Source organism: Panthera onca, chromosome D4 (assembly GCF_046562875.1).
Source record: "Panthera onca isolate mPanOnc1 chromosome D4, mPanOnc1 haplotype 2, whole genome shotgun sequence".
Classification (NCBI taxonomy): domain Eukaryota; kingdom Metazoa; phylum Chordata; class Mammalia; order Carnivora; family Felidae; genus Panthera; species Panthera onca.
The window spans coordinates 59,172,581-59,194,433 of NC_138351.1; the positions used below are offsets into that span (position 1 = coordinate 59,172,581).

Below are 21,853 nucleotides of genomic sequence, written 5' to 3' on the forward strand. Positions count from 1 at the left end.
GAGATTGAGGAGGCAGAGGGGTCTGGATGCCTAAGGCAGCTGGGGTGGAGCCCGGCCCTGGGGGCAGGTGTCTCCCTTCCCGGGCCTCTGCCTCCCCAGCTGCCTGAGGACGTGCACTTGATCTCCACTCCCCCTGCCACCGCCGATGCTCTTTGCCTCTATAACTGGCCACATGACAAGGTGTGGGTGCCCTGTTCAACAGATGAATTCCAAGGCAAGAAAAGAGAGATGGAGGGGATCTTATAGGTTAGAGAAGACTTGACACGTATCAGTGGGTCGCAGTGTGGACCCTGGTTCCAACAAATAAACTGTAAAAAATACAGCTGTGAAAGAATTATTATGACATATTATGAAACTATTGTAAATGCAAACACAAACTGTGTATTTGAAATATTTGAGGACATTACAGATTTGCTAACTTTTTAGATGTGATCACGGAGTCATGGTTATTATGCTTGTTAAGGCCTCATCTTTTATTATTTATTTTCATTTATTTATTTTTTTTGATGTTTATTTTTGAGAGAGAGAGAAAGAGACAGAGCATGAGCAGGGGAGGGGCAGAGAGAGAGGGAGACACAGAATCTGAAGCAGGCTCCAGGCTCGGAGCTGTCAGCACAGAGCCAAACACAGGGCTCGTACTCACGAGCCATGAGATCATGACCTGAGCCAAAGTCGGATGCTTCACCGACTGAGCCACCCCGGCGCCCCAGGCCTCATCTTTTAAAGTCATTCTAAAACATTTGCAGATAAAGTGAAACGATGTCTGGAGTTTGCTTCAAAATAAAACTAAGAGTTCACTGCAGTTACCCTGTAGTCTATGTACGCAGTGGATAAATGTGGTCTATCTGCATTTATGCAGCGGAGTACTGTTCAGCAGTAAAAAGGAACGAGGCTCTGAGGCATGTGATACAGGTGAGCCTCAAAAGCATGCTACGTGAAAGACGCCAGATGCTAAGTGGGACGTCCAGAACTGACAGAGCTACAGCCACAGAAAGCAGAGCAGGGGTCAGCTAGAGCTGGCGGGAGAACAGGGGTTGATTATGAATGCACACAAGGGATCTCCTTGGAGTGACAGGGTTGTTCTAAAACCGGGCTGTTGGTGTTGGTGACACAGCTCCATAAATTACTAAAAATCGCTGACTTGTATACTTCAACTGAGTGAATCTTATGATATAAAAATTCAAATTCAATAAAGCTGTTACAAAATAAAGCAGAGTGTGGGGAGAAGTGGGGGTACCTATGGAACAGGTCTAGCCATGAGTCGAGAATCGTTGAATCCAGGGGCAGGATGCTTATAGGTTAATTAGACTATTTTGTCTACTTTTGAAATTCTCCATAATTAAAGTCAAAAACCCGAAATAGCACGTATTTGAGTCATGACCCCACTTGCCAGCACCCATCAGCTGTCCAACAAACACCTGCAGAATAATGAGAGCACCCCAGAGGATGAGGAAACGGCCAGGAATTTGCTCTCTTGAAGTCTGTTCCTTCATCTTCAGGGACTCCAAGGTTCCAAACACAGGAAGCATAAGGCTTCCGGTGTGCCTGGCCCTTTCCAGCCTGCAAAGTCCCTGCAGGCCCATTACGTCCTTGGGAATCCTGGGGTGCAGGCAGACACAGGGACGGGGCTCAGAGAGGGGAGCCCAGGTGTGCCAGCTCCAAGCTCAGTGCTGGCCTGTTACCCCAGAAGCGGAGTTGGGATTAGAGAAGACTTTACTACCTAAGCCCTGAGGAGAAAGCTCACACACTTGCAGGGGGACGTCTTCCTCTCTGCAGTGCCCCACCTACAGGCTGAACTCCACTCTTCCAGCTAGGGAGAGAGCTCTGAGTCTGCAAGCAAGGAGGAGGAAGGTTCCACACTTTTAAACCTGGGCACACAAAAACTGCACCTGCACAACATATGTTAAGGAATAGTTCTGTCTTGATTATAGTGGATCAGACCAATTGGCAGGGAGCCTGGAGACCGGACACTGCCTTGGACTCCCGTTCGACCTGAGGCAGACCCCGCCCTACTCTAGGTCTCAGTGACTCCAGCTGTCAAATGAGGGAGATGGACCAGAACTGTCAGGGCCGCTCTGCCTTTGAGGCCTCACCCAGGGTCTGTGCTCCACGCAGGTGTGGTCCTCGACGTGCACATTGGGTTTCACCTTGACGTGGCTGAGGTCAGGCTTAGCCCACATTCTATGGGTCAGTGAAGGCGTTGCCCATTCTACCCAGGTCCCTGAATCCAGGCGCCTGGCAGTCATCAGGGGAAGAATATGGCCTAGGAAGCCCACCAGCCCTGGATCCAGGAAGATGGGCCGAGTTTGTGCTATGTGGAACTAGGCCAGGCACGTTCTCGGTCCCTTTTCTCATGTGTTACATGAGGATATATGACCTTCCTCACAAGGTTGTGAGAAGGCACAAGGTAGGTGATAAGAGTGTCAAGGCCTTGAGGGCAGTCCTTTTTATTCTCATTTTTTGATTCCTTGGGGCCAGACGTGTAAACAAACACTTGAAAAATGCCGAAGAGGGCAATAGGAGGGATCCCGTGTTGGGGGTACCGTTCTGTATCTTAAGTCTCTCAACACCACTATCCCGATGTGATATTGTACTATAGCTTTCCAAGATGTTACCACGGGGAGAGACTGGAAAAGGGTATACAGAATCCTTCTGTGTTATTTCTTATAAGTGCACGTGGACCTACAATAATCTCAAAATCAAAGTTTAATTTAAAAGAGAGTAAAAAATAAAAAACAAGGTTTTAGCATTCCATCCCCACTAAACCTAATAAAAGATGAATTCAACTTCTGGGGCACCTGGGTGGTTCAGTAGGTTAAGCATCCGACTCTCGATTTCGGCTCAGGTCATGATCTCATGGTTCGTGGGTTTGAGCCCTGTGTCCGGCTCTGGGCTGACAGCACAGAGTTTGCTTGGGATTCTCCCTCCTGGTCCCTCTGCCCCTCCCCCACTCTCACGTGCACTCTCTCTCAAAATAAATAAAGTTAAAAAAAAGAAAGATGAATTAAACTTTTAAAAAATGTTTGCTACAAGCGAACATAAATGATGCTTTCAAGAGTACTCCATAACCTACACTGGTACTGTTAGTATTGACTGAGGGAACGAACTGCCAAGGATTCTGAATGACCTGCCCCTTCCAGGAAGCTTTCCCCGATTTCCCCTCTTGTGTGTTCCTAGAACACCAAAGTGGTCATACCTCTGTCACGACCCTTATCACTTTGCATCATACACCTAATTGTTTAGGGCCCTCATGCCCCAACTAGAGTGTGAACTTCATGAGGATAGAACTATGTCTCCCTCATCTTAGTGACAACAGCTCCTGGCCCAGTGCCCAGCTCTGAACAGATGTGACATAAATGCCCGTGGAACCAAATGAACTGGGACAGGTACCCTGGCCCGGCTCTGCCGACAGTACCAGAGGTGCTTCCCAGGGTCACTGAGAGGATAAGTGATCTCAGGGTGCTTTTATTTATCAGAAAGTACTAGGGCGTGGGTGAGACATGCCCTCTATTCATTTGGCTCTCCAGCTCTGTGCCCATGCTTGCACCACAATGGATTGCAGTGAAACCAAGGGGCTTCCAAGAAGAGACCTGCGAAATGTAACTGACTCATCTCTCCTTATTCTGTTTGCAGCCTGCCGGCACACCCCCCACGACGCACTCCCAGGTGACGTGGAGTAGCAGGGAAAGCCCCAGGGAGGGGGTTGAAATGAGATACTGTAGTTTCTGTCCAAGAGAAACTTTCCCAGCAACGACTAACCGGGAGGTCCCCTATTTCCTCCCTGACCACTTAGAGAATTTTATGGGCCCCAAATCTCAGGGCCCAAAGGAGCTTGGGAATTATGACAAAGGCTGATCTTTTATCTGATGCTTGAAACCCACTAGTGATGGAGAACTCACTGCTTCCTGAGGCAACCACTCCAAGGCCACCCAGCTCAGCCTTGAGGAAGTGCTAAAACTGTCCCTTTAGGCCATCGTACACTGGTCTTGGGGCTCCAGTCCCAACAAATGTCCTCTCGGACCACGGGTGGCAGCGTCCCTCCCTCCTGGGTCCGATGCAGGGCTCACAGTCGTCCACTCCTCCTTCTGGACATGTTCTCTCTGACTGGGGCATAAGAAGCTTCCTTCTGCTCTTCTGGTGACCTCATCACCTGGCTGACTCACGCTGTTCTCAATCAACTCAGGGCTCACTACAAGTTCATTAGAAATGGAAAGCGAGGGGCGCCTGGGTGGCGCAGTCGGTTAAGCGTCCGACTTCAGCCAGGTCACGATCTCGTGGTCCGTGAGTTCGAGCCCCGCGTCAGGCTCTGGGCTGATGGCTCAGAGCCTGGAGCCTGTTTCCGATTCTGTGTCTCCCTCTCTCTCTGACCCTCCCCCGTTCATGCTCTGTCTCTCTCTGTCCCAAAATAAATAAAAAACGTTGAAAAAAAAAAAAAAAAAAAAGAAATGGAAAGCGATTGTGTATATGATTTTTTTTAAGTGTTCCTTTTCTCCCGCCTCTAACCACTGTGCTATTTGCAACCAGAATGCTCTATGCTTATAAACTCTCTCTGGCTTCACGCTGCCTCCAGCTAATATTGAGCCGAACCATACCAGCCCCAATCCAAATTCCAACGGACCTTTCCAGCTTCAATTCCAATCCACCCGACTTCCAAAACAGCGTCCGCTACTCCAACCACACTGCACACACTAATCCCTCACAGTCCAGGTCACTGCACCCAATACCTTTGCTCACAGGGTCTTCCCATCCCCACCCCAGTCTAAATCCTTGTCCTCCAAGGTCAAGATCAAATGGCATCTGCTTCTGATGCTTTCCTTAGATTTTTGGTTGAAATAGATCATTTCCTTCTCTGAATTCCCAAGGCATTTTCCCTGCACTTCCTTTAGGACATTCATTCCATGCTACTTTATCCTAGTAATTTGGGACCCCGTCTGCTTCCCCACTGAGATGCCTATAGGCAGCATTCTGGCCTGGTTTGAAGCTGGATCCCACCAGTAGGCAGAGGGAGTGCCCTCTCTGTCACTCAGATAGGACCTATCCTGAGTGAAACTGAGCAAGAGAGGGCGAGAAGGGGCAAACAAATCTATGGCTCACCCTGAACCTTAAGAGTTCTGCCAGAAGAGGGGGAAGAGAAGGCCCTGGGCTCAGAGCATTCCAGCTCTTGCCTTCCCAAATGCAAGAAAAGAAATGACAAGGCTTGGAGCACTAAGCTCCACTTCTGGAATATGAGAGCCAGGATCCAGAGGTCAAGGCCTCCTAAGTGATAAGAAGATGTAGTGTAGGGGGAAGGAAGGAAGGAAGGAAGGAAGGAAGGAAGGAAGGAAGGAAAGGAGGGAGGGAGGGAGGGAGGGAGGAAGGAAGGAAGGAAGGAAGGAAAGAAGGAAGGAAAGAAGGAAGGAAGGAAAGAAGGAAGGAAAGAAGGAAGGAAGGAAGGAAGGAAGGAAGGAAGGAAGGGAAGGAGGGAGGAAGGTTGGAAGGGAGGAAGGGAGGAAGGGAGGAAGGAAGGAAGGAAGGAAGGAAGGAAAGAAGAGAAGGAGGGAGGGATGGGAATCATTCAGGGGAGGAAGGAAGAGGACACCCTGACCTGGGAGCCCCAGGTCCTGCTCAGTCTCTGCCTGTGTGATGAGCAGCTCCAGATCCTGACATGAAGAAGAAGAGAGACAGTTCCCAAATCAGAGCTCCATCTTTAGGCAGCCAAATCTCATGGACTTCTCCCAGGTGGTCCATGGCGTGGGGGGGGGGGGGGGGGGGGCAGGGGGCGGGGCTCAATGTCCCACTCTGCTACAGGGCTAGGAAGGGAGGAGGGCAGAGAGACTCATTACCCCCCAAAGGAATGCAGGTCTATTGGCTAGCGAGGGCCCTGAACGGGGGCATGCAAAGGGAGCCCTCTCCCCATCCTAAAGTACCTGGTATGAGAGTGGAGGGGGCACCTCGAGATGCTCATAGTGCACTTTCTTTCAGACTGACTTCCCAGCTGCAGGAGGAGAGAGGTTATCTTGGGGCCATAAAGAAAGGAGATTTCCCTCTGGACTGCAAGATCCATAGGGTGGGGGCAGGGAGGTAGGCCTGGATGCCCCTGCCCAACACCACCACCTCTGTCCTGCTGCTGCTGAGTGGTGACACACGTGCATGCACACACACACACACACACACACACACGCACACACACACTCCCCAGGCCAGAGGCCACCTCTCCACCCCATCTGCTCCCTATCAGACAGAACTTTCTAAAGGGTGATATTCTGCAAAGGCAAACACGGGCAGTCTTGGGAGGGAGTGCCCTCTCTGTCACCAAGGATTGCAAGGGCCAAACAGAAACCATGCAAGAGAAGCACCAGGAAAAAAAAGAAAAAAAGGCTGAGAAGACCAAGACCCCTTGGTTTGCAAGTCTAAAGCCTGTACCGGCTCTCACCTAGACCCTTACATGCTTTTCATAACAGTCAGAATAACAGGACTTCCCCGGATGCTTGCTACACATCAGGTGTGATTCCAGGTGTTAAGACACATTCATTTATTTCATCCTTACAACAACCCTGTGGATATTATTATCCCCCCTTCCGCAGATGATGAAAGTGAGGCACACCCAATCACCCCCTAGCAGTGAGACCCCAAGTCCAAGATCTTAAAGTGCTATGTACCACCTCTCTGCCAACTGTCATCAACCCCACCCTGGGACAGATGAGAGAACACAGGGCAGGGGAGTCGAGTGAGCTGGGGGGGGTGGGGAGGGGGAATGTCAGACTAGGTTCTGTCCATGACTCCGAGTGCCTCATGAGGAGGTGCTTGGGCCCAGGGAGTGAGATGCCAGCTCTTAGACCAGGGATGGTTTCACACGCTCCAGTCCTTTCAGACACCTACTTGGTCTTGACATTCCCCCTCCCTGAGTACCCTTTCCCTTCCTCTCTGCCGATCCTTGTCTATCCACCCCTTGAAACCCTGGCTCAAGAACGATCTCCCACAGGAAACGTTTCCAGATGGGTTCAGCCACAGACGCCATTAACTTTATTCTTTCTTTTCCCCACTTAGACTCGGAGGACAGCCTACACGATAAACTCAGAGGACAGCCATGCTCAGATTTATATGTCAGAATTAGCAATTAATCTTAACATCAGTGGGAAACAATAGAGAAACAAACAGAAACGTGACATTGCCAATACTGTTAAGGAAAAATCAAGCATCTGACTGCTTGGCCCAGGCACTGTGTTCTTTATGGAAGGTAATCTGGCTTTTAGAGAGATCAGAAACTGAAGGCAGTAGACACTAGGCTTAGGTTTTAGCTATTATGTCCGAGGCCAAATGTTAGCTCATGTAGATGATAGAAAAAAAAACTAGCACAGTGACAACAGTGATTCTATTTATTTGCCTTTTTATCAAGGTTAACTTAGAGCTTCGCTTTTAATTATTGAAAATAGGTTCGCATTTTGCAGTTGTGTGTTAATTTCACAAATCTTGCATTTTGTACCTGGAAACAAAGCATAATAATCATTCTTCTGCGTTAATACCTATAACTTACTTAAATAAGCAAGCCCTTGGCCTTGAGACTGGACGTGTAAACAAACACACTTCTGAGAGCTTGGTTGGAGTTTGATTTTTAACAATTCCTTTATCTCTCTGTTACACAGATATACATTAAATTTAGCCTCCTCGTCTTATTTCCTTCGCCTCTCTCCCACAAATCAAACCTCAAATAATATAAAACTGCTGGCCAGGAACAGGCTTCACACAAACAAAAGCTTTCAAGGCACCTCTCCCTGTCCAACCATCTCTGCCTCCTCTGCCTGCTCCAACAAAACAGCCTCTCTCTGCCCAACTGCCCTGGAAAACCCTGAAATACCTCATTTTCATTGCTGGGAGAGGAAGAGGCTTGATCCCCAAATAAAAGAAAACTTCAGCAATAATAGTAAGCTGGGAAAACCCGGGCAGACTTCTCCTCGCAATCCGTGTCAAGCTCACAAAGAGAAAAAATCGTACCATCCGACATGGTTGGGAGAGTTTAATCCAAAGCAGTGCTAATTAATATCCCCGGCTTTCCAGAAGCCAGTGCCACATACAGCTGCGAGGGCAACAAGGCTGTTCTCCCTTCAATTTTATGGGAAGAACATTTTCATTACAAAGCCTCCTTCCAGACCCTCCTCCCTCAGCCAGATTAGCCTCGAGAAGGGAGCGGATGATCCATATATCAGAACTCTTTCTCTCCCCATTAATTTTATTATTTATATCCCATTTTAGAAGTTTATTGGTGCAAATCCTGGTGCACCTGGCCAGAGCCCTTCTGACAGACAGTGGTACCTTCACACGTCTCCTACTCAGGAGCAGTTGATGCACTGGTCACCAGGATGCGCCAACTTTTTGAAATCTGCCCAGGAGAGAGAGCGGACTCCAGTGGCATTTCCTGCCTCCCCGTTGCAATACACACGCCATTTCTTAAAACGAACGTTGAAGGGTCTAAACTCACTCACTTGTGAAATATGTGTGGACTTGATGGCTTAGCATGAGCTATGGGTGATCCCCAGAGTCCCCTCAAAACCCTGAGGGATGCCCTTCATGCCCCCACCCAAATCAAGCATCCCCAGCTGACCCAGTGGAGCTCACCCATTTTTAACCCAGACTGCCAGACCATGGGCAGGCCTGACGAGGCCACGTGTCTCACCATTTTATTCTGAAACCCCACGTGTTCAGGGCTGTCTCTTTCCAGCCTCCTAAAGGGACCCCAAATCCAATCTAAATGTCTTGAATTTACCTGTTTGTCTTTTATACATATAAATAGCTGCATTTCCATTCTCTCTTTGTTTCTCATTTTCATTTGGTTCTAATATCTGCATGTAAATGTCGGAAAATAGCATCTGTAATTGGAGATTATGAAGTATGGCCAGCTCCTGACAGGCTGCTAAGGAAGATGGATTATCCTCATTTTTCTGTAAATTTTGTCAATTTTGGAATTCATAAGCTATCAACACTGATCAAAATGGGACTTCACAGCTGTGTCAAAAAAAAAAAAAAGAAAGAGCAAGAGCGAGAGAGAGCTCTCGAAGGCAGGCGGTTGTGCGCAGGGGCTGGGCGGCAGGCGGCCGGTGGCGTTGGCGCAGCAGATTGGATGCCGGTGGTGTCGCCAGCGGCCACCTTTCTCCCCTGCACCCTCCCCTCCACACTGGCGGCTCCCTCAGCAGAGGGAACCCCGGCACTCGGGGGTGTGGGCCTGCCTAGTCCCCTGGCTAAATCAAATAGCTAAATCACACAACTGGAAGGCCGCAAATCCTCCAAGGCACCCACTCAAACCTGGGGCTTGATTTATTGCTGGGCGCTGCCTTTCGTATTTATCCGGAGGGGTCCGCAGGCTCCCTCTGCGTGGGCCTCGGAGATGTACTCCTTCCTGACCATCACGGCACACTTGAGGCAATTGTGTTGGTGTCTCTGTCTCAATTTTCCCATTACTGGGAGTAAGTACTGTTGGGACTCTGTAATAGCCCGACTGCAGCCCATATCAATAACAGATGAGGTTTAATCGTCCAACACAGAAATTATTTAGGCGCAGTAAGGACATTCAATGTCATTTGCATAATGGCATTTCTATCGCACGCACCTAACCCGTCTTGCATAAACAAGGCCTTGGGACCATAAATAATAATAAATCATGACGTCTGCACGCCTCTTGCGGTAATAGGAGCCACTCTTTGTGGAAATTATTTCAGCAGGAAATGGGCACTGTAATTTTAAAGACATGTGGCGCTGTGAGGCGCGGTAAATCACACGGGCACGTGATCCCCAGGAGCAGCCAGGGGACTGTACAGAGCCTGCAGCGACATCCCCGGGGCAACTGGAGGAGGAAGGCCTGTCTCGAGTGGGAAACATTTGGGGCCTCTAGAACAAACACCAGGATGTGCTGCTGTCCCAGTAAATGGCAAGAAGGCAGGGTGCTCTGAGCTGGCCCTGGTAGAATTGGCTTTGGGCCTGCAGAAGCATGTAGGCCTCAGGGCAGAAGCCGTCTTCTTCCAGGAGAATAGAAGCTCCCTGAGGGCAGCCATTCTTCATTCTTGTCCTTTCTGCTTTTCCTAGACTACCACCTGGCACCCAGCAGGGTGCAAAGAGGGGCACGTGGCGGGTAGGGTTTCAGTAGGTTAAGGGTCTGACTTTGGCTCACGTCATCATCTCACGGCTCATGAGTTCAAGCCCCGCATCAGGCTCTCTGCTGTCAGCACAGAGCCTGCTTCAGATCCTCTGTCTCCCTCTCTCTCTGCCTCTCTCAAAATAAATAAATGAATAAACTTAAAAAAAAAAAAAAAAAAGAAGAAGAAGTGTAAGGAGAGGAGAAGATAGTACCTGGGCTCAGGTGGTGAGCAGACACAGAAAGCCCTGAAAACAGGGTAAGGGGAGATAGATGGAGACACTTGCCCAGGGGAAATTAAGGCAGGAACTGCACAGAAGCACTGGTCCCACTGATCTGGTGAGTGTGACAGTGAAAATGCCCAGTAAACTCTAAGCTGTGCTATCAGGCAGCTGTGGGCTGAGGAGGGCATAGGGCCAGAGCAGCGAAGCCTACAGACTCTGGCGGGGGATGGGGGTGGGGGGGCACAGACACAACTGACTTAGGACCCCAGTTCCACCACCCCAGACCATTTCCTCACCTGGAGCCCAGCTTCCTCACCTGCGGAACCAGCCCAAGAGCAGTATGTAGCTCACAGAGTTGTTCTGAGGGTTACATGTGACTGAGGTCACGTGTACACGGCTCCTAGCACCCGATCAAGCTTTGCTATCATCATTTCTGGTACCACTGCTATTTTTCAGGAAGCGACAACAGAACTAAGTTGCAGAACAACTCTGCCTCTTACTAGCTGTACGATTTGGGGTTTGGGACAAGCTACCCCCTCCCACCCCCCACCCCGGCTCCTGGCCTCAGCTTCCTCTAGTCTGTCCAAGGAGAGCTTGATAAGACGGTCCCGCCCACCCCCTGGAGAGGCCAGAAGACTCAAATGGGTCGCGCCAAGAAGCTGGCTATTAGTGTGAAGTGCTATCTGCATGGGAGGGGCGAACATTAACAAAAAAAGAAGAGGAGAGTTCCCAAGGTCTGCCCGTGGTCATCGCCAGCCACCCCCACTGGTAACAGTGGTTGCTTCCCAGGAGGGGAACTGGGGGAGGGGGGAAAAGAGTGGGGAAAGGACTTTCTTTTCACTGCTAGCACCCTGAAAAGCTCACCTTTCCGGAAAAGTTCGGACAGGATACACACCAAAGCAACCACAGCGTGGCCTCTGGGAGGGGAGAGAAGGGACTGACATGGAGTTGTTAGCTCAAGCCTTCTCTGTACTGTGTGAATTCCACTAGACAAGAAGGACTGCTTGTGTCCTGGGTTTGTTTTTTGTTTTTTTTAAATGTTTACTTATTTTTGAGAGAGAGAGAGACAGACAGACAGACAGAGTGCCAGTGGGGATGGAGCTAAGAGGGAGACACAGAATCAAAGGTAGGCTCCAGGCTCGAGCTGTCATCACAGAGCCTGACGCGGGGCTTGAACTCACAAACCGTGAGATCATGACCTGAGCTGAAGTCGGACACTTAACCGACTGAGCCACCCAAGTGCCCTGTGTCCTGGGGTCTTTAAAGCTGGTGAAGTTTCATACCGCTATGCCTTGGCACATGCTATTCCCTCTACCTGAATACCAAGAGCTATGGAAATGCTGCCAAAAAGAGCCAATGCGGTGATTTAACAATAACTGCATTTCTCTCCCAGAGGAACTTAGAGAAACAGCAATCATTTCTCCACTGAGTCTGCCTTTCCAGCTCCGAGGCCTGGGCTGTGGGCTGCACTGTGCGGGGAATGATGTAAATCACAGTCACCCACAGCCTCTGGGTAGAGTAGTGGCTCTGGCATCTGCACCGCCACCTTCAGCTTACACATTTACCTTACGCTCACCAGTGTGAAAACTGCTCAAAAGCCAAATAAAGTCTGGAGTTTAGCGATTAGTAGAAACCAATGTTGGTTTCTTTGTTTTGGCAGATGAACCATGGTTATATAAGGTGTTAATGACAGGGGAAATGGGGTGAGAAGTTTATGGGAACTCTCTGTACTACCTTTACAAATTTTCTAAATTTAAAAATTATTCCAAAATAAAAGTATGTGTAAAAAAAAAAAAAGGCCAGACCTTACTCATAAGAAGAGAAATTAAATTAAAGCCATAATGTCTCCTTTTTCATTTATAAGATTAGCAATAAGGGGCACCTGGGTGGCTCAGTTGGTTAAGCGTCCTGCTTTGGCTAAGGGCATGGTCTCACAGTTCATGGGTTCGAGCCCCACATCGGGCTATGTGCTGACAGTGTGGTGCAGGCTTCAGATCCTCTATCTCCCTCTCTTTCTGCCTTGTCCATGCTCACCTGTGCTCTCTCTCTCTCTCTCAAAAATAAATAAACATTTAAAAAAACAGATTAGCAATGACTCAAGATGCTGATGCTACACTATGTAGGCAGACTGGGGAAACAGGTCTCACTTCAGGGGATGAACCTCTTTGGGGAATAGAGGCTGTATTTTTCAAAATTCACAGCACACACACACACACACACTGATCTGGCCTTTCCACTTCTGGGAGTTTATCCTGCAGACATAGTCCCACCTGTGCAAAAATAAATGTGGAGAGGATGCTCAAGGCAGACTTTTTGGAAAATGAAAAAGATTGAAAGTGACCAACAGGTGACTTGTTATATAAATTATGATATTCCATACAGTGGAATACTATGTAGCTGTTAAAAAGAATGGAGCAGCACTCGATTGATAGGGAACAATCTCTAAGAAATAAAATCGAATCGAACGATGCATATAGAATTCTACCATTTATGTTCAAAAGGAAGGAGTTATAGGGGCACCTGGGTGGCTCAGCCGGTTAATTGTCTGACTTCGGCTCAGGTCCTGACCTTGTGGTTCATGGGTTCCAGCCCCGCGTCAGGCTCTGTGCTGATGGCTCAGAGCCTGAAGCCTGCTTCAGATTCTGTGTCTCCCTCTCTCTCTACCCTTCCTCCTCTCACACTCTGTCTCTCTCTCTTTCTCAAGAATAAACATTAAAAAAATTTTTTTTAAAGGAAGGAGTTATATATATTGTAATACACTTATTTATATACATATATCTTACCTTCATTCAAGTACTCTATGTAAATCTCTAAAGAACACAGAAGAAACTGTAACAGTGGTTCCCTCCCAGGAGGGGAGCTGGGTGGGGGGAGAAAAGAGTGGGGAGAGGACTTGCTTTTCACTGTCTACGTTTGGTATCGTCTGAAATTTTCACCATTTGTATGTACCACTTATTAAAATTTTTTGAATAGAAAACCAATGTTAGGTAAGTGGCAATGAGCACAGGCCGCCTGGACCTTAACAAGGCCATGGCTGTGCCTGTGGGTGCCTTAGGGCCTCGTCTGTCTTGAGGGGCACCCTGCACACCTCTGTGTCACCCAGCGTGTCTGGCACCAGTCTCCCTGGCATTGTGCTCAGCAGCTGGCAGCTCTATCCATGAATTCATGTGCCCACCGTGTATCTAGAATCCTGGTTCACCCTTCCGCTCAGGGAAAGGCCTGAGGCTCTCCTAAGTCAGACGCACGGCTCTAGACAGTGTCTAAGCTGGAAGGGATTTGGGGTGTCCCCGCTCACCAATTTTCAGGAAGTTGAGGCCTGATGAGAGGAAGAGCTTTGCTCGGGTAGGTGGGCCCAAAGCAGAGCGCAGGTCTCCGGAAAAGTGACATTTGCAGTTGGGAGTGGGAAAGAGACGGGCTCCGTCTCTCTGGCTCTCCATTGCTTCCCTGGCAAAATGGGAGTAGGAGCTTCCGTCTGCCCTTCACATCCCAGAAGTGTTAACAGGGATCAGGTAGGGTCCCAGATATGAGAGCAATCAGAGAAATTCTGAGCAGAGAAAGCCCCACCGGGGTGCGGGGTAGGCCTTGAGGAAACTCCAGGATGGACACATTTGATACATTTACAGCTCCTATTTGTTGCACATGCTGTGCTTAGCCGCTCATGCACCTTTTATGCTGAGCTTTGATCCAACTCAATCAGGGAGGTGCTGTCATTATTATTCTTCCTTTCTGTAAATGCAGAAATTGAGGCACGGAGAGATGGAGTGAGTCTCCCATGGCCACACAATAAAATTGTAAATGAGATCACGCAGCTGCAGTCGCTGATGCTGGGGCAGAGCTTTAGGCAGAGAAGCTGCTAGCAGTAGCAAAGGCTGGCTTCTCCCCCAGAGTGCATGGGCACAGTAGCACGGGTTGCCACGAGAAGTCCCGGCCAACAGGCAAGGCCTAGTGGCTGGACAGCTACCTTCAGCACCGCGAACTCTACCCCAGGGAAGTGGGGATTCCTGCAAGTGTCCTGGCCTCTCCTGAAGGAGTGGAACACCCACTGACCTTTCTCTCCCAGCCTCCTCCTCTGCAGCCAGCCCTCGGTTCCCCCCACACAGGGCCTTCCCTGTCCTTAGGCTTCCCCTCCTCCACCGCACGTGCCATCTCAGCCAAACCCATCTATTCTTCTCCATTTCAGTCCCACCATTCCCCACCTCAACTGGTTCGCACTCTTCCCCCCGCCGCCCCTGACATGAGCAGGATCGTCTTGCCTTGTGGATCTCTGGTCTGTCTGGAGGATGACTGAATATACCACCCCAGGGACACTGCCCCGAGGTAGACACAGCCTGAGGGTAAGCTCTGGTAGACAGGGGGAGTCTGAGGTCACCAGACCTTTCCCAGTGTCTGGCTGGCTCCCAGCATCCAATCCATGTCCCGTCCTCTTCTATCCCTCATTTCAAATGGTTATGCCTGGCCTCCAGAACATGAGCCCGGAGTTTTACCATGCAACATTTCTTTCAAAAATCAGAACTTCATGGTGAGATAAAGCTGATGTTCCTTGCTGACTTCAGCTCTACTGAAGACATTGCTGAGGATTTGTGGATTAGTTTGACGTTCACACACACACACATACACACACACACAGAAGCCACATCTCTGCAAGCTATTTAATACCCGAAGAGAAGGCCTAAGGATCTCTGTGTGAGGATTCAGGGTAAAATAATGCTGCGAGAGAATTTTCATAATGAAATCAGAGAGGATACATGAAAGACTTTGAGAAGAGTTAAAGAGTCCCCAAACAACTGCTCCTATTAGCAACTGTTATTTTAACTTTATTCAATCACTCATTCTTTCATACCTCATCACTTTGCAGAAAAGATTTAAGGCAGCTCACAATGATGCACAAAATACAAGGAGGCGAAGAGGGCAGAAAGGGAAGCAAGAGGAGAGCACAGAATGGGACCAGTAGTAGTCAGCTGGAGCGAACAGTGAAGCATACGACATGCTTGGCCCGGGCTCTGCACCGCCCAGAGATCGTCGCTTAAACCTCACACAATCTTATAAAGCAAGAACTCACTCCTCTCATTTTGTAGTAAACAAACTAAGGCTTAGCAAGGCCAGGCAACCTGCTCAAGACCACACAGTTGGTAGGTGATGGGGTTGGGACTGAACCCAGACAGTCTGGCTCTACAGCCCACGCTCCAACCCAAGACTGAGGCTACAGGCATTTGAACTTGCGACAAGAGGGGCCACATCTGGGCCTCCTCGCTGCCATCCAACTGGAGAGAGCCGGTGTGATACTTCACAGAGTCCATGAGACACAAACTGTCCATTGCTCACAGGTTCTCTTACTGACTCTTAGACCAAGCAGGGATCTCCCTGGGCCCTCCCTAAAAACCAAGCTGAGAAATTGTGAATGCCCTCCAGACCCGGGGACAGTTGCCAGAAGTTGTTTCTTAGGATATGCCTTGTGCAGATTCAGGCATCACCCCAAAGAGTAGTGCAGTAACTCTAAGGGAACCATGCGTGTGGTTTAGTTACCCAGTTGAATGGCTTGAGCTGGGAATTATTCAAATAAATGGAAGACTCAAAGATTATACGTTCTCCAAGCAATCCTCCCTAAATATTGCTTCTCTGAGCCAAACTAATAACAACGGGAAGCACTCTGATTCCTAACAAGTGGCAGGATGGAAGCTATTCTGCCCACAGCTAAATACAGACCCAGCTGGGAGTGACACTGAACTTGCTTATGAAAACTGAAGGGCTGGGCGGGGGCCTGGGGCCAGAGCCTTGCAGAAGTGAACAGAGCAAAGATGCAGTGGCAGGGACAGGAAATCTCCTTAGAAAACTGTTTTGGATCCACTCCAACACACAGATATCTAGATGGTGGAGACCCCAGAGTTTTCCTCCAGTTAGCGCTGACACGGGTTAGGTCCCAGAAGACACTGGGGGCAGGTGTAGCCACACTTCCATCTCTGTCATTTAAAAAAAGGCAGTAAAACTGCCTTTGGACAACTAGCTATGATCAATGCTGCCTCCTGTACCTTCCAAGATGAAATCTATGCCAAGATAACCAAATCAAGTAGCTGGTTAAAAGGGATTGCTATTTGTAAATCTGTTCAAACATGGGAAACAGGCTTGTATTTTAGAAGACTTGGCCCACAGCCATTCATTCTGGCAAATGGGATCAACGGATCTGATTGTTTGGGCCACTCCTTGAATGAGACAGAAGACCCTGTCTTCAAATCCCAGCATGACCACTCACTAGCTGCATGGCCCTGGGGAAGTTACTCAGCCATTTTGTTCCTCAGTTTCCTCATCTGTAAATTAAGATAATAGAACCCCCCCCCCCCCCCCCCGCTTCACAGGGCTGTACAAGGGATGAAAGGAGTTAATGCATGGTTAATGAGTTAAAACCAGTGCTTAGCACAACATGAGTGCTCACTTATTATAAAGCAGTGTGGTCGTGGACTGGAGAATATCCAACTTTGAGTTGTCTACACCAACACACACATACAATACACACACCATCAAAAAAAAATTTTTTTTTGAAGAAGAGTGCACAGGAAACTGTGCTGCCCCATCACAAGGCCCACAAGGTGCCCCTGCCCACTTTCCCTGAGCTTCAGGAACCCTACGATGACCAGCAGTGTTGCTCTGAGCATTCCTGAATATGTCTATGGGAGCACAGATGGCCAGCTTGAGTTTTTAAATCAAGTAGGTGTTATGGGAATCAGTCCAAGATCTGGAGAAATACAAACAGTTAACCTCAATTTGTAGAGCTAGGAAAAGAAACTTCCCCAGAACCAGCCAGAACCTGGGTCCATATTCACCAGGTTAAAACCTCTAGAGATTAGGACCCCAAATCTGCCCTAGCATAGGATCTCATTGCCAGTTTTAGGTCCTCCCATAGACTGTCTAGTCTTAGTTAAGCTTCTCCGAGGCAATGCAGGGTTGTCATTCAAGGTTGTGTGTAAACATGTCTGAGTTATTTTGCCCCCCCAGCACAGATGTGGATTTCTGACTCTAGGGAATGGAAGAGAAAACTGGGTGCTATAGTGGTGGGTCACAGGTTCACCAGGGCCCTTTGTGGTTAAAGTCTGGTTTAGGATATTAGGATTTCACTGGTGAGCTATGAGGCATCCCCAGGAGACACTTGAGGCAACTTATTTACCAGTAGGCAGGTCCCCAACGAAATCTGAAAGCCCCATGGCCCTCTTTCTACTTCCTAGCTCCTAACCTCCCAAACCACAAAGACTAAGTGATGAGGTAACCATGCCCAGAGTCAAAACAGGAGGGAAATGGCTATCCAAATATCTAGCCTAGACTGGATCAGAAGCCTGGAAAAAGCTTATTACCAAGAGAACCTACAGTGCTGCCCCCCAAAGCGCAGAGAGCAAAGGATTTCTCTACTTTTACTCCAGGTTATAATTTACCACCTGGATCTGTTCATAAGGAATTTTTTGAGGACAATCTGTACAAATGGATACACCTATTCCCGAAAGAATGTCCCAGAGGGAAGCAGTGCCCCCTTTCTAGCAGCTCCCAACGCAGCCCCCATCGCCCACCACCAGCCCTCACACTGGGGCACCCCAAAGTGAGGAGCCCTGAAGTTGCAAATAGGATACAAATCACACCGTAACCAAACCTACCACGTGTGTCTTACCAGGCAATAGTAACGTAAACATGTGAGATTTCACTGTGTATCGAGTACCATCCTCTCGGTTTCCTCATCTTTTAAAGGAGGAAAATAAACACCAGCCAGAAGGGGTTTGTTATGAAGATTAAATGAGAGAATTCAAAGTATTTAACTGACGCTTGCCTAGATATTATGTTATTATATGCTATACTATATTACATTTCATTATATCATATTGTGTGTGTTCCTCTGTGTGTGTGCGTGTGTGTGCACATGTGTGTGTGTGTTTAAACAGGCTTTCCTGGGGCGCCTGGGTGGCTCAGTCGGTTAAGCAGCCGACTTCGGCTCAGGTCACGATTTCGCGGTCTGTGAGTTCGAGCCCCGAGTCGGGCTCTGTGCTGACAGCTCAGAGCCTGGAGCCTGTTTCAGATTCTGTGTCTCCCTCTCTCTGACCCTCCCCCGTTCATGCTTTGTCTCTCTCTGTCTCAAAAATAAATAAACGTTAAAAAAATAAATAAATAAATAAAAATAAACAGGCTTTCCGGAGTCATGACACCCACCCACTCACACTCCAGCCACCTGCAACCACTCCCCCTTCCCTAAACTCCATAAGCACAGGTCTCCGGCTTTTGGTCTTTCTCTTCTCCACCTGGCACCCTCTTACACTCCTCACCACCCATGTCCTGGGCAGGCCTCCAGACTGCTCTGTGGGGGCAGCAGCCTCGTCTGTATCATTCGGCCATTCTCTGGGGGTGTAATTAATAAAGATAAATAGCACGGGCCAAGAGCTGTCCAAGACTATGCACGAGCCTCCCATTCTGTCCTCACACCAACTCCGCAGAGGGCACGCTAGCATCTCCGTCTTCCTCTTTGGGATGGGGAAACCGAGGCTCAGCATGGTTGGGCAACTTGATCAGACCGCACAGCCAGTAGGCGCAGACAACTCCAGAACCAGGCAAACTCCAGAGACCTCAGAATGAACCACCTTACCATGCGGCCAACACAGGTGACCAGCACAGTGCCACCTGAGTTGCCAGGTAGGCTGAGCATGAAGGCGGGTGGCAAGTATCCCCAGAAGTGTGGTCACAGGCACTGCCAGGCCCAGTCCTTCCTCCCAGGAGGGACATTCACAAGCTCAGAAGTTTCAGAGTCTGGATTTGAATACCCCCTTCTCTCTTCAAGACAAATCTAGGAGACCGGAGGATTCTGTCCTCTGTTGCACCAAGTGGGAAATATTAATTTGCTTGTTTATAGGGGAAAATTCTTATAATACAACCCAGAATTAATAATTTATTACAAAGATTTCTTAACTCCTCAGGCAGAAGTTCTAAAAGTGATACAAATTGTTATTTTGATTACTTTAATGGGATTTTCCCCTCAAAGCCTGAGCTCATTTGCTGGTGTAATTTGGAGTTGGGCAAACAGTAAAAGCAGAGCCTGGGGAAGAGAAGTTGCCAGCACCTCCACAGTGCACTGCAGACCACAGCACCTCTGGTGCATCTCTCAACCCTCCCACCCGACAAGCTGGAACTCTGCCTCTCTCTGCAGCAAAAGCCCTCCTGCCTCCTCTCAAACTCCCATCCTGTTCAGCCAGCCCGGATCCCTTTGCCATCATAACCCCATCTCTGCCCTGAGGCTCCTCTGCTGTGGCAAAATGCCCCTTGATGATAATGATAAAAGTAACACTAATCGAAATCACATTTATGGAGGGTCTGTTATGGGCTGGACCCTCTGCTAAGTTCTTTTCATGTCCATTTCATTTAATTTGCATAATCCAAGTGACGCAAGAGCTGTTACTATACCATTTTATGTATAAGAAAACTGAGGTTAAAGCAGTGGTAAAGCCAAATTGGTTTAAAGTAATAACTCTGCACACAAAGGAAGAATAGCTACTGCTTGTTTTGGGAGTGATGGTGACCTGTGTGCTCAAACTCAGGCATAAAAGAGAGAATCACACAGTCTCTGGAGGTAAGCCTACAATCACTTATTACCATAATGTCCCAAGAGGTTAAAAACTAACATAAAAGGGTGCAAAGTCCCAGACAGCTCCTTGGGAAGCCTGTGCTCTCTTGCCACAGCACTGTACTTCCTCCAGCAGTCCTCCACATATTGGTCCCTGAGGTCCTCTCCAGTGGGGAGCATGCCTCCCTCCTCTCCCCACCACTTTCTGCACAAGGCAGAGGGGTCTGCGTGCTCGCTGTGCCCAGGCACCAACTCCATCCAGGCCACAGCTCCACCACAACACCCTGCCCCTACTTCTCGGAACCCCTTGCCGTCTGCCCCAGCCAGTCCCTCCAAAATGTTAAGGAACTGCCTACCTCCCTCCTGACAGATGTCCCCTTCCTGGGGACCTCCACTGACATCTTCATCTTTCAACCTCAGTGAGCACACTTCTTTGACTCCGTTGATCTAAAACTCCATTCGCCTGCCCCAGCCCCATGGGTGGCCACAGGTCATTTAGACCTGTCATTTAGATCCTGTCCACCTCCCAGATCTCAAATCTCTAAGTGTCTTCGGAACATACTCTCATCCTCATGAGCCAGCACCTGCCAGGAACCCCCAAAACTTACAACAGGTGCATAAAGTGATCTGCCCTCTTGGTGGCCCGAAATGATAATAACATGGCCAATTCCCTGACCTCAACCCTAGATTTGTCTATATTCTCTTAAAAGCACTGACACTGAACTGGAGGATGTGATCATCTTCAATAAATCCACACTGTTTTGTTTCATAGCCAAGTTATCAGGAAAGGATCAACAAACCATCTTTTCTCCCAAATGGGAGAGAGGACAAGCAACCACATCTGTCACAGAATGCTGACGCTCAGAGCTGCAAGGGTCATCTCTTCCAAGCCTCCATCTGATGCTTGAAAACCTTCCTCAGCCTTTCCCCCAAGTGTTTGCACTGCCCATGCCAGGTACTCCCAGCGACAGGAAACCCACAGCCCAACCCACATTTGGGCAGTTCTGTCTGTCTGGAAGGTTTCCTTTGACTGAGTTGAAAGCTGTCTCAGGGCATCTGGGTGGCTCAGTCGATTCAGTGTCTGACCTCAGCTCAGGTCATTATCTCACAGCTCGTGAGTTTGAGCCCCACATTGGGTTCTTTGCGGAAAGCTCGGAGCCTGGAGCCTGCTTCGGACTCTGTGTCTCCCTCTCTCTCTGCTCCTCTCCCACTCATGCTCTGTCTCTCTCTGTCTCTCAAAAATAAAAATAAACATTAAAAAAATTTAGAAAGCTGTCTGTAATTTCTACCTAGGTTCTGGGTCTGCCTGCTGGACCCACAACTAAGTCTGCTCCCTCTCCACAGGAGCCCTTCTGAGATCAGACTACACTCTTGCGTATCCATTGCATTTTCTCTTCTCCAGGCCAACCAGTTCCAATTCCTCAAGTGCCTCACAAGACAGGTTCCCCATAAGAAGGTGGGAAAACAGGGGAGTGAGTGTGGGGGGGGGGGTAGGATAAATGGTGCTTCAAGGTATAGGCCCTGGACTCTGACCGCCTGCCTTTAAGATCCGGCTGCAGATGTTCCCACCTATGCATGGGTCTTTGGACAAGCTGTCCTCTCTCTTCTCGGTTTTCTCATCTGTAAAATGGGAATGATTTTACACCACCTACTTCATAGAGCACGGAGAGGGTGGGTAAGGGGCTACACAAAGCGTTCTGCACAGTCCCTGGCACATGGTGAGGGCTTAATAAATGTTAGCTCTTAGGTCTAGTCCCTTCCCCAACCCGGTCACCCGCTCTGGTCATGTTCCAGTTACACGCCATCCTTCTTAAGGTGGGGCACTCACCTGGAGCCCCACACCACAGGCGTGTCCTGACCGAAATAAAGGAGAGCCATCCAGAGACCGCTTTCACGCTGGCAGACACATCACTGAATCCACAGACAACTAAAACCTCTGGATCT

At 48.9% G+C, this 21,853-nt stretch overlaps 1 protein-coding gene across 4 annotated transcripts in view; it reads right to left on the bottom strand.

Annotated features, from left to right (window-relative positions):
- The window catches only part of PAX5 (paired box 5), a 194,484-nt gene that overhangs the window by 91,790 nt on the left and 80,841 nt on the right, over positions 1-21,853 (bottom strand). The window lies entirely within an intron of this gene.